Here is a 15,951-nt window from a genome sequence, read left to right as displayed (position 1 = left end):
TAGTGAAATATCCTAGGGTTTCTAAAACCCTAATGGATTGGGCTAGCCCATTAATTCTAATTTAATTAGAATCTTAAGTGGGCTTATTCTAGTCTAACTAGAAATATAATTAAATGGCCCAATCCTTTTAAAGGTTAAATAAAATATTATGGCCCAAATTTAATTCAAGCCCAAATATATTTTATTTAATATTTGGCCCAAATCTAATTTGGTCCAAATATAATATTTAATATTTGGCCCAAATCTAATTTAGCCAAATATAATATTTATTTTAATATTTAGCCCAAATCCAATTTAGTCCAAATATAATATTTAATTTAATATTTGGCCCAAATCTAATTTAGTCCAAATATTAACTTAAGCCCAAATATATTTTATTTCCTATTTTCCACTCCAACAAATAGAAAATTATTAAATTAGAAACTCCTTCCTAATTTAATTAATTGCCATTTTTAGGAAACTCTTTCCATTATGACGACTCCTCGTCATATCGACGTCATTACGTCTATTTGTTCTTTTTCCGTAAGAACCTACAACGGCAAAACTTCTTGCCGAAGTGTCCCACTTAACCATACGTCCACTCTCCTAGTTTAAGCCAGGGACCGTGCCTATTGCGTATGACTCATTAGGCTTCCGAATATGTTGGCAATGTGTCAGTACAAACAGATACGACAAGATTGGCCTCTAGCAAGGCATCATGCCTACCCAATTATTCAGAAGGATTCATAATCTGCAAATAACCTTTCACGAGCATGGTTACCGTGTAATTCGATCCTCTCGTCAATGTATCTTATGTGATCTCAAGTATGGTGATGTGTTGCTTGATAACGATCACATGAGTTTTCTTCGGTCTTCTGGATATCTTCACTTAATAGAAAGTAAATCAATAACTCCTTATTGATCTCTTTTACCATGGCCATGGATTTACAGTGAATATCTATCGAAGGCACCTTAGATACATCATCCTCTATCAATGGATAGACGAGTCCCATCTTGGTTATACACCCATCTCCATAAGCCTCATGATATACCCAACGATTGCCCACATGCAGCCTTTGTCTAGGCCCATCGAAACGATGTCAAAGCATACCGGTCTTCTTATGCGATGACCATGACAACCTCAGCTCCAAGGATTAGTTACACCCATTTCGTATGAGAATACCATCAACATATAACCAAAATGGATTCTCAAGTCGAGTCATGTCCAGTGACACGTTCTCCAACATTGGTAACCTATGTACTTGTCTAGGCATCCCCATGGCTATGGGTGTGAGACCCCCATTGCTATCACATAGCAAAAACATAGCACATACAAGTCTTACCACAATTGTCAATGTCCATTCTTGACATTGCTACGACTTGAGACGTTTAATGATGTCTAGAAACTGTGATGCATCATCTCACATCTTTATAGATTATTCACAGTATACATCGTATGGACTTCTATCTAGTTTCATTCGGTTATTACAATAATAACAAGAAACTAATAGAATGACTTCTTGTGAATTTGAATAACTCCTTATTCAAATAATAACATGATTACAATTGTCAGTGTACAACATGCCCAATCTAATTGGGTCTAGAGCACCTACACTAACATCTATACTGCCATCTTGCGCATAAAGTCCCATTTTCGAGCTTCCAGGACTATCCTCAAGCCCTAATTAATTTCCAGAACTTTTCCCAATTTTTCTAGAATTTTTTCGGATTTTCTCCTATTTTGTTTCTCATTTTTCCCATTTCTTTTTCAATTTAACTTTTTTCTTTTCTCTTTTCTCTAAATTTTTCTTTTTCCTCCCTATTTCTTCCTTCTCACGTGGGGCTCCTGTTCATTGTCTTCAACCTCCAGCGCTCCCACACAGCCGGCCACTTCCACTGCTCGCGCTGCCATCGCCTCCGGCCATTGGCCAGCCACCTCCAATTGCCGCACAGCCGCCACAGGAACCGGCCTCCCCCGTCTTGGCCGCTGCCATCACGAGCAGCCATGGAGGCCTCATTTGCGTAGCCTGCACACACCGTCGCTGCCATCGTCGTTAGCCACTCAGCCGGCCATCGAATCGCCTAGGCAGCCATCGCGAGCCAGCTCCACCTCCAGCCTCCACGAGCTCCATCGCGCTCGCCTCACTACTCCACCTGCTGCTTCCTTCTTCTTCCATCATCGGCCTAAACGCACAGAGTCGCCGCTGCGCGCAATCATTTCTGGTTGCGAGCTTCACCTTCGGGTCACCACAACCACTGCTTGGTTCACCAGCTCCAATGCTGGCCATGCCCTTGCTCGATTGACCTCCATTGCAGCGGCTATGGCCGTTGTTGCCTTCACTGCAAGAACCCGCCAGTAGCCACCCTCCGCCTCTCTCTCGATCTCGCACTTCTCTCTCTCTCTCTCTCTTACTCACGAGCTCTCTCCTTTCGGCCATAGCTCTCTCTTGATCTCATCTCTCTCTCGGCTCTCCTCCATTCAGCCATTTCAAATCTGAGAGACTAGGAAGCTTCCTCACCCACAGACGCGCCTATATCTATATATATATAATTTACATATAAAACCCCAATAATTTTCCATAATTTCACTTAAGGAAACATTGATTGCACCTGGGGATTCTAATAATTATACTTGGACCCTCTCAAGATTTTTAATTAATTTCCCACAAGCCACCAAAACCTCTCCAAAATTAATAATTTACTTTTACTTAAAAATGTCGATTTCGTCCATGTGTCTGCACGAGACTTTTATTCCATTCGAAAATGCCTAAGGGTTGTCTTATTCGCCAAACCGGACTACCCCTAGGGTCCCTTTGAAAGTAAAGCAAGATCGCTACGGGGCAAGCAGCGTGGTTCAAAAATTTTGAACCTTACCCCGATCCCGGCGATTGGATCAACGTCGAAATCAAATCATTCACAAACAAATAAATAAATCTAAGCTTTAGATTATCGAGTCGTTCGCGAATTCGAGCCGTCCAAGCGTCCGGCCTCTAACTCGTGATACGCGGCACGCGTCCGTTGGCAAGGAGAGCGGAATAGGAGTGCTAGCTCCTTCTCCTTTGCGTGGCTTGTGTATGGACGGTAAAAGAACACCCACGTTTCAAATCGATGCCAAAAGAAACGGGGAAGAGTGAACGGCAATGCGTTTTTCAACTCTTGAAAAACGACACCAAAAATCACCTCGATAATGGGCAACCTATAAAAAGATATTTATAATGAAATATCCTAGGGTTTCTAAAACCCTAATGGATTGGGCTAGCCCATTAATTCTAATTTAATTAGAATCATAAGTGGGCTTATTCTAGTCCAACTAGAAATATAATTAAATGGCACAATCATTTTATAGGTTAAATAAAATATTATGGCTCAAATCTAATTCAAGCCCAAATATATTTTATTTAATATTTGGCCCAAATCTAATTTGGTCCAAATATAATATTTAATATTTGGCCCAAATCTAATTTAGTCCAAATATAATATTTATTTTAATATTTGGCCCAAATCCAATTTAGTCCAAATATAATATTTAATTTAATATTTGGCCCAAATCTAATGTAGTCCAAATATTAACTTAAGCCCAAAAATATTTTATTTCCTATTTGCCACTCCAACAAATAGAAAATCATTAAATTAGAAACTCCTTCCTAATTTAATCAAATGACATTTTTAGGAAACTCTTTCCATTACGACGACTCCTCGTCATATCGACGTCATTACGTCTATCTGTTCTTTTTCCGTGAGAACCTACGACGGCACAACTTCTTGCCGAAGTGTCCCACTTAACCATACGTCCACTCTCCTGGTTTAAGCCAGGGACCGTGCCTATTGCGTATGACTCATTAGGCTTCCGAATATGTTGGCAATGTGTCGGTACGAACACATAAGACAAGATTGGCCTCTAGCAAGGCGTCATGCCTACCCAATTATTCAGAAGGATTCATAATCCGCAAATAACCTTTCACGAGCATGGTTACCGTGTAATACGATCCTCTCGTCAATGCATCTTATGTGATCTCAAGTATGGCGATGTGTTGCTTGATAATGATCACATGAGTTTTCTTCGGTCTTTCGGATATCTTCACTTAATAGAAAGTGAATCAATAACTCCTTATTGATCTCTTTCACCATGGCCATGGATTTAAAGTGAATATCCACCGAATGCGCCTTAGATACATCATCCTCTATCAAGGGATAGACGAGTCCCATCTTGGCTATGCACCCATCTCCATAAGCCTCATGATATACCCAACGATCGCCCACGTGCAGCCTTTGTCTAGGCCCATCGAAACGATGTCAAAGCATACCAGTCTTCTTATGAGATGACCGTGACAACCTCAGGTCCAAGGATTAGTTACACCCATCTCGTATGAGAATTTCATCAACATATAACCAAAATGGATTCTCATGGCGAGTCATGTCCAGTGACACGTTCTCCAACATTGGTCACCTATGTACTTGTCTAGGCATCCCCATGCCTGTGGGTGTGAGACCCCCATTGCTATCACATAGCAAAAACATAGCACATACAAGTCTTACCGCAATTGTCAATGTCCATTCTTGACATTGCTACGACTTGGGACGTTTAATGATGTCTATAAACTGTGATGCATCATCTCACATCTTTATAGATTATTCACAGTATACATCATATGGACTTCTATCTAGTTTCATTCAGTTATTACAATAATAACAAGAAACTAATAGAATGACTTCTTGAGAATTTGAATAACTCCTTATTCAAATAATAACATGATTACAATTGTCAGTGTACAACATGCCCAATCTGATTGGATCTAGAGCACCTACACTAACACCCTTCAGCTTCCAGAGGTTGGTCGGCTGTCGAACCACTCCAGAATTAGTATCTATATATCTCTTCTCTTCTCTTCTCTTCTCTAGTTTGCAGCAAAGTGCACCCTAGGTCGTCTCTCACAAGGAGCCTCACCTTCTTCTACCAACAAGGAGAACCAATATAAACAACAATTTGTTTAGGGGGGGGGGATTTTGACAGAAAACTAAGTAACAAAACAGAAACAAAATGAGAGATGAAAATCAATAAATGAAATGCAATTGGCTGTGTATTTGTCCCCTATGTGAAATCTTCCTTGTCCCACCTATAAATCTTGGTTTGTTAGATGTTTTAATCTTCTGACATCAAACTTAAAGCATCCCTAACAACCGTCCAAGGATTAGAATGATTGGAATAACAAAATGAAGACAGAAATCTCTTATAAACAAAATGCAACCATTCACTCTTTATTCAACCTATCCAGAGCTATGCAAGAACAACCATTCAAGCACATTATATTCACTTTCGAGATGTTATACCAACCGGCTACAACATGCTGTTCTCTTAAGCATTTAACAGAAAATGAATCCATGCAAATTCACACAAACCTGCCATGAACTCCATGCATTCACAAATCTGCTCAAACTAAACCAAATGGAAATGAATAAGAAACAAACAAAAAACCAAGTTTTTGCAGCTCATCCGGGACTCAGATTCCACATGGGTTCAAGATACACAACCAGTTACAATAGCTCTAGCCTTTCATTACAGCAAGGAAAACAAAATGGAGACAAAAAATGAAGAAAAACAGAAAATGCTAACAACAATAAAAACGGCCAGAATCTCTTCTCCTTCTCTCCTCCCTCTGGAAATAATTGTTAAGAGGCCTTAAATACATGGCTAAGCTAGGAAGGCTAGGGTTGGGCCTAGCCCAACAGAAAAGAAAAGAAACAACAAAATCGAGCCATGTATAGTTTGAGCCCAAATCTGCTCCTTTAAAGTGAGCCCAAGCTCCTTTAGATGAGCCACTTCTCTAGCCCATCCAATATTCCCTAAAGCTAAGCAAGCCTGGATCCATAGAAGTAAGATAGAAAATAGTGTAAGGATGGTTTGAAGTATAATAAAATAGAAACAATGAAAGATCAGCAAAAATTACTTCAAATGGCATAATAAGACTGAGGTGAAATGCCAATATATAGCATAAATATGCATGCTATCAGAGGTCCCCTACGACCATTCGGTATTGGCACCCACTCGGGCTTATACAGAATTTAATCCAAAAATTATTCCCATTCGGACCACTTCCGGCGTCTTAAACCTTGCCTCGAGACGCTCATCAATCTCTTGCCCTCTTCCCTAGACATCCAAGTCCTGGGGCACTCCCTGCCGTGATGAGGGGTTAATATTTCCTAAATCTTAATGAATTATATCCCCATTTTGACTTTATAATTATGCTTAAAATAAATAATTATTCGTATTACATATTATTACAGGATGAAGCAAGGAAGTTGACTTCTACAATTAATTAGGGGCATAAATCGAAGACGTTGGATTACCCATTAGTGTTGCTCAAAATCATGGGCCAACTATGGAGTCTAGAAGATGTTTCAAGTGCACTTGGTCCAACTATCAAGTAGAATCCAACATAAAAAAAAGGCCCAAGACCAAGTAAAGGCCCAAGACCAACTAAAGGCCCAAGACCAATCAAAAGCCCAACAAAGCCCAATTTGTAGAAGACTTTTCTTTATTTTGTATTTTTTTTTATAAATGTTTTACCACCTAAATTCTTTTGTATTCTTATGAGAAGTCCACCACCTAAAGTCTTTTGTATTTTTTATCTTTTACCTAATTTTCTTCCATTAGTTAGGTGAATGTTTTGTTGAATAATTGTATGGCTTGTAATGCATCTTGTGGGCTATAAATAGCTCACTTTGGTGCATTTGTGAGGAGGTGGTTATTAGTTGAATCAAAGTTTAGTTTTGTTCTTAGAGTTTCCCTTAGAGAATTGCTCTTATTCTCTCTCTTGTTTTCTCTTGTAATCTTACTTCCTTCCTTTCTTCTTTTAAATTCTTATGTCATTTATTGTTACTTTATTATCCACCACCTAAATGGTCGGTTAATTTCTGCCTTTAAATTTCTACAATTTTAATTCTTGTCTTTCAATTATCCACCGCCTAAATGGCCGATTAGTTTTTGCTATTTCAATTCTTGTCATTTAAATTATGTTATTTAAATTACGCCATTTAAATTCTTGTTAATTAACTTTTAAATGGAAATGAGTAGCTAAACCTAATCTTGAGTTAAGGCAAGGACAGTGTCCAACGCCAATGATTCCCAAAGAAAGTTGCGCTTAAAATGAGTATCATTAATTTAAATTTCAATATGAGTGAGTTTTAATTATTGGGAAATCACTAGGTTTGGATTGGAGCGTAAGCCTAACTTAGAGCTTTTATGTCACGCATGAGAGTTACTAGAACTGGAAACGTTATCATACCCAAATCCGGATGATTAATTTAGTTGTTTTGTATATTAATTGTAATTAGATTTATGGTAGTTGCTTAAATTAGAATCCCGCATATCATGTATGGGGATTGCTTAAACTAGAACTATCATCATCTCTAATTGCATTTAGTAACAAACCCTCATATCTGAAATTAAATTAATGTTACTAACCTTGTTTGTACAAATTTGGGAAATTAAATTAATGTTACTAACTCAAGTGCTATCCAATTTAATATCCTCACATTAAGCATTTATTTTAACTTCTACCTTGCTTTATTTTCTAATATTTGTTATAAAAAAAAAATTCATAAAACAAAATCTTGTTACCAATTCATCTAAATGCGTGTGCGTGTGTGTGACATTCTTTTGCTTTTGCCATAAATAAATTTCTCAGTGGACGACCTGGACTCATCCAGAAAATATAAATTTAAATTTGGACTATAACTGCACTCGTACACTGACGAGTATAAACCTTTCACCTAAATAAAAATATATATATATATATATATAAGAATTTTATTGTGTTTTGTTTTGTGTTTTAATTGCAGGGTGAGAGTGCAGCCAAATTTTGGCGCCATTGCCAGGGAGATTGAGGCAAAAACAAAAAGAAAAAAAATAAGAATAAGCATCTCCTGATAAATTCGGTAACTCTGTTTCTTCTTTTTTATCTTTTTATTTTATTTTTGTTTGTATATGGTGTATGATACTTAGGTCAGGTAGAACTATAGAATATCAATCACTCATGTCTCAACACAACGAGAACATGCCACTTGCACACAACATGTCTGCACGTGGTAGTGACCACGGTGACCCTGATCCCATTGATCAGGAGATGATTAGATCCCTTAGGGAGTATCTTCATCCTCCTAGGTAGACAACCCCTTCATGCATTATTCTTCCCATCAACCATCATAGGTTTAACTTCAAACCTGGCACAATCCAATTGTTACCAACTTTTCATGGCATGGATTCTGAAAATCCATATACTCATATGAAAGAATTTGAGGAAGTATGTAGCACTTGCATGGACCGTACAACAAATGAGGATGTCATAAGATTAAAACTCTTTCCATTCTCACTGAAAGATAAGGCAAAAATTTGGTTAGGCACTCTCCCACCTGGATCTATAGGAATTTGGAGAGAAATGTAAGCAACTTTCTTAAAAAAATACTTCCCTGCCAACAGGACTGCTACTCTTCAAAGACAAATCATGAACTTTGCCTGTAAACCAAATGAAAATTTTGCTCAAGCGTGGGAAAGGTTTAAAGACCTTCTTCACACTTGTCCTCACCATGCTTTTGAGCAATGGAGAGTGGTCAGTTTCTTTTATGATTCACTCACTCCCCAATTGAAAATGCTAGTCTCTACAATGTGCAATGGAGAATTCTATGAGAAGACTCTAGAAGAAGCTTTTCACTTCTTTGACACAGTAGCAGAGAATACAAGAAACTAGGAAGTTGGTCCAACATCTGTTCTTGATTCAAGAGAAAATCCACAACCTATAGGGAGATACCAATTGAGTGAGAGTGACGATTTAAATGCAAGACTAACTGCTTTAACAAAGAAAGTTGAAAACATGGAATCCAAAAAGGTGCAATCCGTTAATCAAGTGGAAGTAAAGTGTGTTGTGTGTGATGCAACAGACCATTCAACTGAAGAATGTCCTACCCTACCTGCTTTCAATGAGGTATTGTATGGGCAGACTAATAACAATCATTCACACAACTTTGAGGGGAGACAAAATCAAAATCAGAGTGGAGCCTATTATGGGAATAATCAGAACTACAATTCATACCATCCCAAAAATAGAAATCACCCCAATTTTTCTTGGAGAAATGATTCTGGAAATCATTCTCAATCTCCCTTCCCTCCACAACAACACTCCTTCCAACAAAATCAAGGTTCGACATCCAATACTTACCAACCTCCTCATAGGAGATCTTTGGAAGATACCTTGCACCAGTTCTTCCAAAGTCAAACAGTCATCAACAATCAGGTTGCTCAGCTTGTCAAAAATCAAGACCAAACAAATAGAGCTATAGAAGACATTAGGAGCCAGTTGACCAAATTAACACAAATATTGAGTGTGAGAGAACCCGGAAGGTTTCCATACCAAACCAATCCTAACCCAATTAGACAAACCAACCAGGTAGAAACCTCAAATAGTGAAACCAACACTCATGAACAAGTGCAAGCAGTGACTACCCTAAGAAGTGGAAGAGTAATTGAAAAACCAACTGACCCTAGGATAAACCAACCTGTCGCTGAAGAAGAAGAACCAAAAGATCATGAATCCACCATGGAGAAAAATGAAAAAAATGAAAAAAAATGAGAAAAATGAAAAACAAAAAGAAAATGGGAAAGAAATTCAATACAGGCCCAAACCACCTTTTCCACAAAGGTTGAATCATCTGAAAAAAGAGCAACAAAATGCAGATATATATGAAGTGTTTAAGCAAGTGAGAATCAACATCCCGCTGTTGGATGCAATCAAACAAACACCTTTATATGCAAAATTCTTGAAAGATTTGTGTACTGTCAAAAGAAGAACAAATTTGCATGAAAAATCTTTCCTAACTGAACAAGTCAGTGCCATTCTCCAATTCAAAACTCCTCCCAAATACAAAGACCCAGGCTGTCCAACCATTTCATGCATCATAGGAAGTCAAAAGGTTGATCAGGCACTCTTGGATTTAGGAGCTAGTGTCAATTTGTTACCATACAATGTGTATCAACAATTGGGATTAGGTGAGCTCAAACCCACTAGAGTGACCCTTCAGCTGGCTGATCGATCAGTCAAAGTTCCACGAGGAATTATAGAGGATGTTCTAGTACAAATTGATAAGTTCTACTTTCCAGTGGACTTCATCGTTTTGGACACACATCCACATCAGGGGCCTCAACCTCCTGTGCCAGTCATCTTAGGCTGACCATTCCTTGCCACGTCAAATGCCATCATCAACTGTAGGAATGGAATTCTAAAATTGTCATTTGGAAATATGACTTTGGAAACAAACATTTTTAGGGTTTCCAAACAACCTGGTGTGGAAAATGAAACTGAAGAAGCTGATCTGATACAGACATTGAGTGAGGAGTACATTAACTGCGAGTATGTTCAGGAAAATTTTGAGTTGGAGGAAGTTTTGGAGCAGCAAGATTGCTCTCGAGAGAAAACTGAATCTGTCTTAAGCTGCTCACCCACACCTGAAAGGAAACCATTGCCAAACAACCTGAAGTATGCATTCCTAGGAGAAGGAGAATCTTTGCCGGTGGTAATCTCATCAAGTCTGAATCCTCAACAGGAGGAAAAATTACTGAATCTGTTAAAGGTACACAAAGAAGTTCTAGGATGGACAATAGAAGACCTGCATGGCATTAGTCCCTTAATTTGTACCCACAAAATTTTCTTGGAAGAAGATGCAAAGCCGGTTAGACAAATGCAGAAAAGGTTAAACCCAAACATGAAGGAAGTGGTTAGGGGGGAGGTGTCGAACCTCTTAGATGCAGACATCATCTATCCTATATCTGATTCCAAATGGGTTAGTCCAACTCAAGTTGTACCTAAGAAGTCAGGAGTCACTATGATAGCAAATGAGAACAATTAACTCATTCCTACACGCTGTAACACCCGGTGTAACCGGTGTTAAGAGAATAAGAAAAGAAGTAAGTAAACTTTTAAAAATACCCTTGAGAAGGTGATGGATCCTTGAGATTGAGAATGCCCATGAGAAGGGTATTTTGGTAATTTGGATAGAGAAATCCAATAAAGGGTATTTTGATAAATTAAAAATAATTCCTATGAAGAATTAGGTGTGTAAGTGAATAAAAATCCCAATTTGATATTTATGTGGAGATATATGGGATTAATAAATTCACAAAGAGTAATTGCGAATTTTGGAATTTAATTCCATAAAGGAAATTTAATTTTGAAATAGGGAAAATGGTGGATATTAAATTATTTGAGGAGAATAATTATATTTTCCCTAAGTTGTGAATTAATGTGGTAATGCCACTTGGAGAGATGAGATTAAACTTGGAAGCCAAGGTTAGTGTCTTGTTGTGACACTTGGCATTTTGTGGTTCAAGTATAATTGGAGAAGGAATTAATTAAATGCAAAAGAAATGTTAAATGGTCTTTCATGCATTTAATAAGAGGCATGATTATATGGATTAAAGAAAATCCAAAAGAAAATGGTAAATGGTCACCATTAATGCCTTGGAAAATATGAGAGTTATTTAAATAGAAAAGAAATTATTTATGTCTCTCAAATGTGATGTTGGAAATTAGTTCCATTAATTTAAATGGGAAAGAAATTATTTATGTCCCTCAAGTGTGATGGATGTGAAATTAGTCCCATTAATTTAAATGGGAAAGAAATGGAAATTAGTCACTCATTTATGAGTGAAAATGGGGAGATTTATTTAAATGGGAAATAAATATAAATTCAATGGATGAGATGTATTCTTGAATTAGAGAATAAATCCTATGGTGGGGATTTAAAGAGAAGAAATGGCATGGATTGCCATCCTAGTGAAAGTGTGCTTTCTTTCAATGGTGGAGATGAAATCTTGTAAAGGCAAAGGTAATCCAATGGATGAGATTAACCAAGAAAAGAGCACATGGATTGTGCTTCTTGTGTTTTCTTCAAGAGAGAAGCCTTATTTGTTAAAATGGATGGTTGAGATCAAGTCTCCCATAAGCACATGGATTGTGCTTTAAATGGATGGTGAAGATCCATTCTTGAAATTTGATAAATGGTAGTATAAAAAGGCAAGTGTGGGAGACTTGTCTCTCTTTTGGCCATTTGTAGAAATGAAGAAGGAAGGAAAGAAAGAAAGAGAAAGAAGTCTTCCATGGAGGGAAGAGTGAAGAAAGAGAGAAGATAATGAAGAAATCAAGTAAGTATACTTTCTTCTCTTCATTTTTGGTATGCTTGTATGCAAAAATTTAGTGGCTTGTTGAAATGCCATTTTAGATGGGAGCAAATGAAGAAGGAAGCTCTCTTGAGACGAAGAATTAAAGCTTCAAAGAGAAGATTGTTAAGGTAAGGGATGGCCCCAAGTGGTGGAGGCCTTGCATTGCATTGTAAGTAGGTTGCATAAATCTTTATGTATCTTTTTGCATGCTTTACTTGTTCATGAGACCTATGGCCATGGGGGTGGGAAAGAAGTGGTAGGTTGATGCCTCAAACCATGTTGGGTTGTGAGGATGGAATGACCTAACCATACTTGCATGCATTTGTTATTACATAGACTTGTTATGCTTTTATTAACCTTGCATATGCACCCTTACTGAGCTTTTGAGCTCATGAGGTTTTATCCTCCCCTTGTAGGTTGTTCTTATGTCAAAAGAGAGAAGAAAAAGTGGCAAGCTTGTGGGTGGAAGCTCATGGTGTTTACTTATTTTTGTTGTAAATGTATGGCTTATGGAAGCCCATGTTATTGTGTTTGATTCATGAGATGTAAATATTATTGGGTTGGTAATGGCTTGTTTAAGCCTAAGACTATGAGTGTATACTCCTTTGAAGTGTTGATTTTTTTTTAGTGAATGAGATTGAGGCTTATGGCATGTTGAAGCCTAGGTAAAAACCTCACTTTGGTTGATGTATGTTATGGAAACATCAAGAGCATCACTTTAAGCCTTAATTTTGGAGAAAAAGAGGCAAAAATTAAGGGAAAATGAAGTTTATTTGTTCATTTTAAATTCTGGAAAATTTGGGGTTAGGAGGCCCCAAGAAGAAAAAAAAAAAAAAGAGAAGAAGAGAAATGAAAAAAAAAGGCGGGGGGGGGCAGCAGTGGGCTGCCAGCAGGCAGCTGGCCGCGGGGCGGCCGCGCGCGCGCGGGTGGGCGCGCTTGCGGGGGCAGGCAGCCACTCCTGCAGGAGCGCGGGTGCGCGGGCACGCGGCCCCGCGCGGGCCCCGGGCGCGCCAGTGGGCCCCGCCGACTAAATTTTTTTAAAAATTGGAATTTTGGGGAGTAATTGGGGCATTTCTTAATTGAATCTGGGCCCCGGAGGAATTTTTCAAAATAAAAGGATTTTTCGGGCATTTTTGGAGAAAACGCCGAAATTTTGAAAAATTGAAAATGATGAGTTATTCCTCCAAAAATTTGGTGATCCATCAATGGATCGGATTAAATGGTGATTTTGGAGCCCGGTTAAATTCTCCGAAGGGAAGGAATTAAAAAAAAAAAAAATGGCGATTGGGCGCCTGAAGGAGATTTTCTTTATAGCCAATGCGGTGTGGCTAAAGCCCAATTTTGCTGGCGAATCCTAGGATTCAGCGAAGGGAAGGACGAGCCTAGTTCCCACCTAGGGCGTTTCGCCTTGAAACATGGTCCACCCTTCGACAAAGGCCGGGCAGGTGGACAATTCGAGTGGTTGTTCACGAGTAACACCCGTAAGTGGGAGCGGGGCGTTACAAATTGGTATCAGAGCACGGTTGGAGCATCAAGTGGAGGATGCTTGGAGAATGTGGTCGAAGGTTAATATGAAGGCCTTGGAAGTAGGACCACAAGTGACCGAGGACCCTAGGGGTTGGGTCGAGACATGGAGGACTGTAGTGATGCGAATGGAATGCTCGGATATTCCTGCTATGGGAATAGGGAAAATATCATGTTTGAGATGATATGCCGTAAAAGATATACGGGTCGAGCAATGAAGAGTCAAATGCCCAAGTGTGGGTATTGGTATCAAGAACCAGAATGTGGAAATTTGAAGGTTCATGAGGCATTCTAAGGATAAGAGTTCCTTGCAATTGAAGTGTTGAGGCTTGTGTGGGGACACAAAGCCGAGTCATGATAAGAATCATGATGGGACAAGGAGAGTCCGAAGTATATCTAATCCGTAAATGGGTTAGCGGAGTATCCCTATGTTGGGAATATGGTCAGGCATGTGTAAGGGAATAGAGTTGTTCCCGTATGGGTGGTGAGCTAAGGGTTGTGTGCTTGAATTAGGGTGAGCTAAGGCTGAGATTAGCTCGAAGCCCAAACAAAGAAGTCATCAACAGGTTGTGTGACGAGCTCCGGGAAGGGAGTAAGCTAAGGTTGCTTGTAAAGAGGCTCTAGGCGGAGCGAGCATGTGAGGTATATGCCAGTCATGGTCAGAGTAGGCGTGACGTTGATGGCTTGCAAAAAGACTCCGTGGGGAGTCGGGAGTGTGTTATGCATAAGGGATGCATATGGTCTGAGGTGATCGTATGGTTATGGAGATCCTGGATGGGACGTGCCTAGGGTGTGAGTGGACCCTAGTGGGTTTCATGAAGAAACAATATTTATCCTAAGAAAGGATAGATATGTGGCAAATGGACCCTAGCGGGTGCTTGTGCGAACTGGAAATCCCAAGCGAGTCAAGTTGGAATCCACGGGAATCCAGAATTGGGATAAAGGAGTTGGGCATGTGTAGATATGCGCGTGGGAGCCATGGGATTAGGAGTCCTAATTATGAAAGGCCAAGTAACCATTCATGTGAATGATGGATGAGGGGCCAATTAAAACTCTCATTGACGCTTGGGGTCAGGCGAGATGCCTAAGGTCGAGAGATGAGAGGTGAATAGACCCTTATTATGATGCCTGGGGTCGAGATGACGCCTAAGGTTATGAGACCCTTGATGGGAGACGCGGAGGTCACCCAATGAAGGGTATGAACGATGTGTGGCCGAGGGTAGTAAATAGTGGCAGCAGGACATCCGTGGGCTATATGCGCACAAGAAATGCCAACTTTGGATGCCCAGTGGGCAGGGGCATGATGAGCAATGTGAAAGCCCAGGAATTTTAATTCCAAGTCAAGGAAGCCCGAGCGAGGCGTGTGGAAGGCCAGGCCGGGCGTAGTGACTGAATGTGTGCGTGAGTGTGTAAGGAGAGACGAGAGGTCTCAATTTACCTAGAGGGAAATGCAAGGTGCTCCATGGTTATGGGTGTAGGAGCTTGAGGTAGGCTCAGCGTGTCGGTTGTGGACTGAGAGATCATTGATAAACAAGCTTTGGGATGAGCTAGGTGATGAAATAAATTATGATGGTTTGAGTTCATTGTCATGGAAAATTGGACCTTCCAAATGTTGAATGAGAGCCGTGAGATATGATCTTGTGGGGTAAGATCATGAGGCCTCAAAATACGAAGTGGTCTGAGAGTCTCTTAGGTGATAAGAGATGTAAAGTCCTGAGGAGCGGGGCTTATGGTACGAGCTTGAGGTTATCAAGGCGAGGATAACCAAGTGGGATGGCTCGGGTAAGATGGTAGTGGAACCATCGTAGCTCGGGAGGCTTTAAATAGTTTTGATGCTATGGGTGCAAAACTCGGTGTGACGGATCTGATACTATGGACCGTGTGGCAGAGGACTAATGAGTTGGCTCGTGTTGAGGGCAAGTGGCCTGTGGGCCTGAGCGATTTAGTGAACTGCTGGTGACGGTCGGATGTCGAAGATCTGGAGCAGCACCTTAGGAAGTTTGGTCAGGTGAGACCGAGAATCTCCCGTAAGGGGTAGGACATCTAGAGTAATCCTAAGGAGGAATCGCGGAACATGGAAATGATCCGATAGATTTTTTTCTACCGAGTAGGAAGCCTGGTAAGGATAGTGGCTACGAGCGTGGCGGAGTTGTCATGCCTGGTCCGATATCAGAAGTGTGACTGGAAGGCTGAAAGTCACACTACGGGATGCGAAACAGATCAGAGTGAGACTTGAGCCA

At 39.8% G+C, this 15,951-nt stretch overlaps 1 pseudogene; it reads left to right on the top strand.

The window, feature by feature from the left end:
* The first annotated feature begins 10,269 nt into the window (after positions 1–10,269).
* Positions 10,270–15,951, top strand: part of LOC127804513 (uncharacterized) — a 53,782-nt pseudogene continuing 48,100 nt past the window's right edge.

This window comes from Diospyros lotus, chromosome 6, assembly GCF_014633365.1.
Source record: "Diospyros lotus cultivar Yz01 chromosome 6, ASM1463336v1, whole genome shotgun sequence".
In the NCBI taxonomy this organism is placed as follows: Eukaryota; Viridiplantae; Streptophyta; class Magnoliopsida; order Ericales; family Ebenaceae; genus Diospyros; species Diospyros lotus.
The sequence above is the reverse complement of the archived record's forward strand: the minus strand, read 5'-3'. Positions and strand labels throughout refer to the sequence as shown.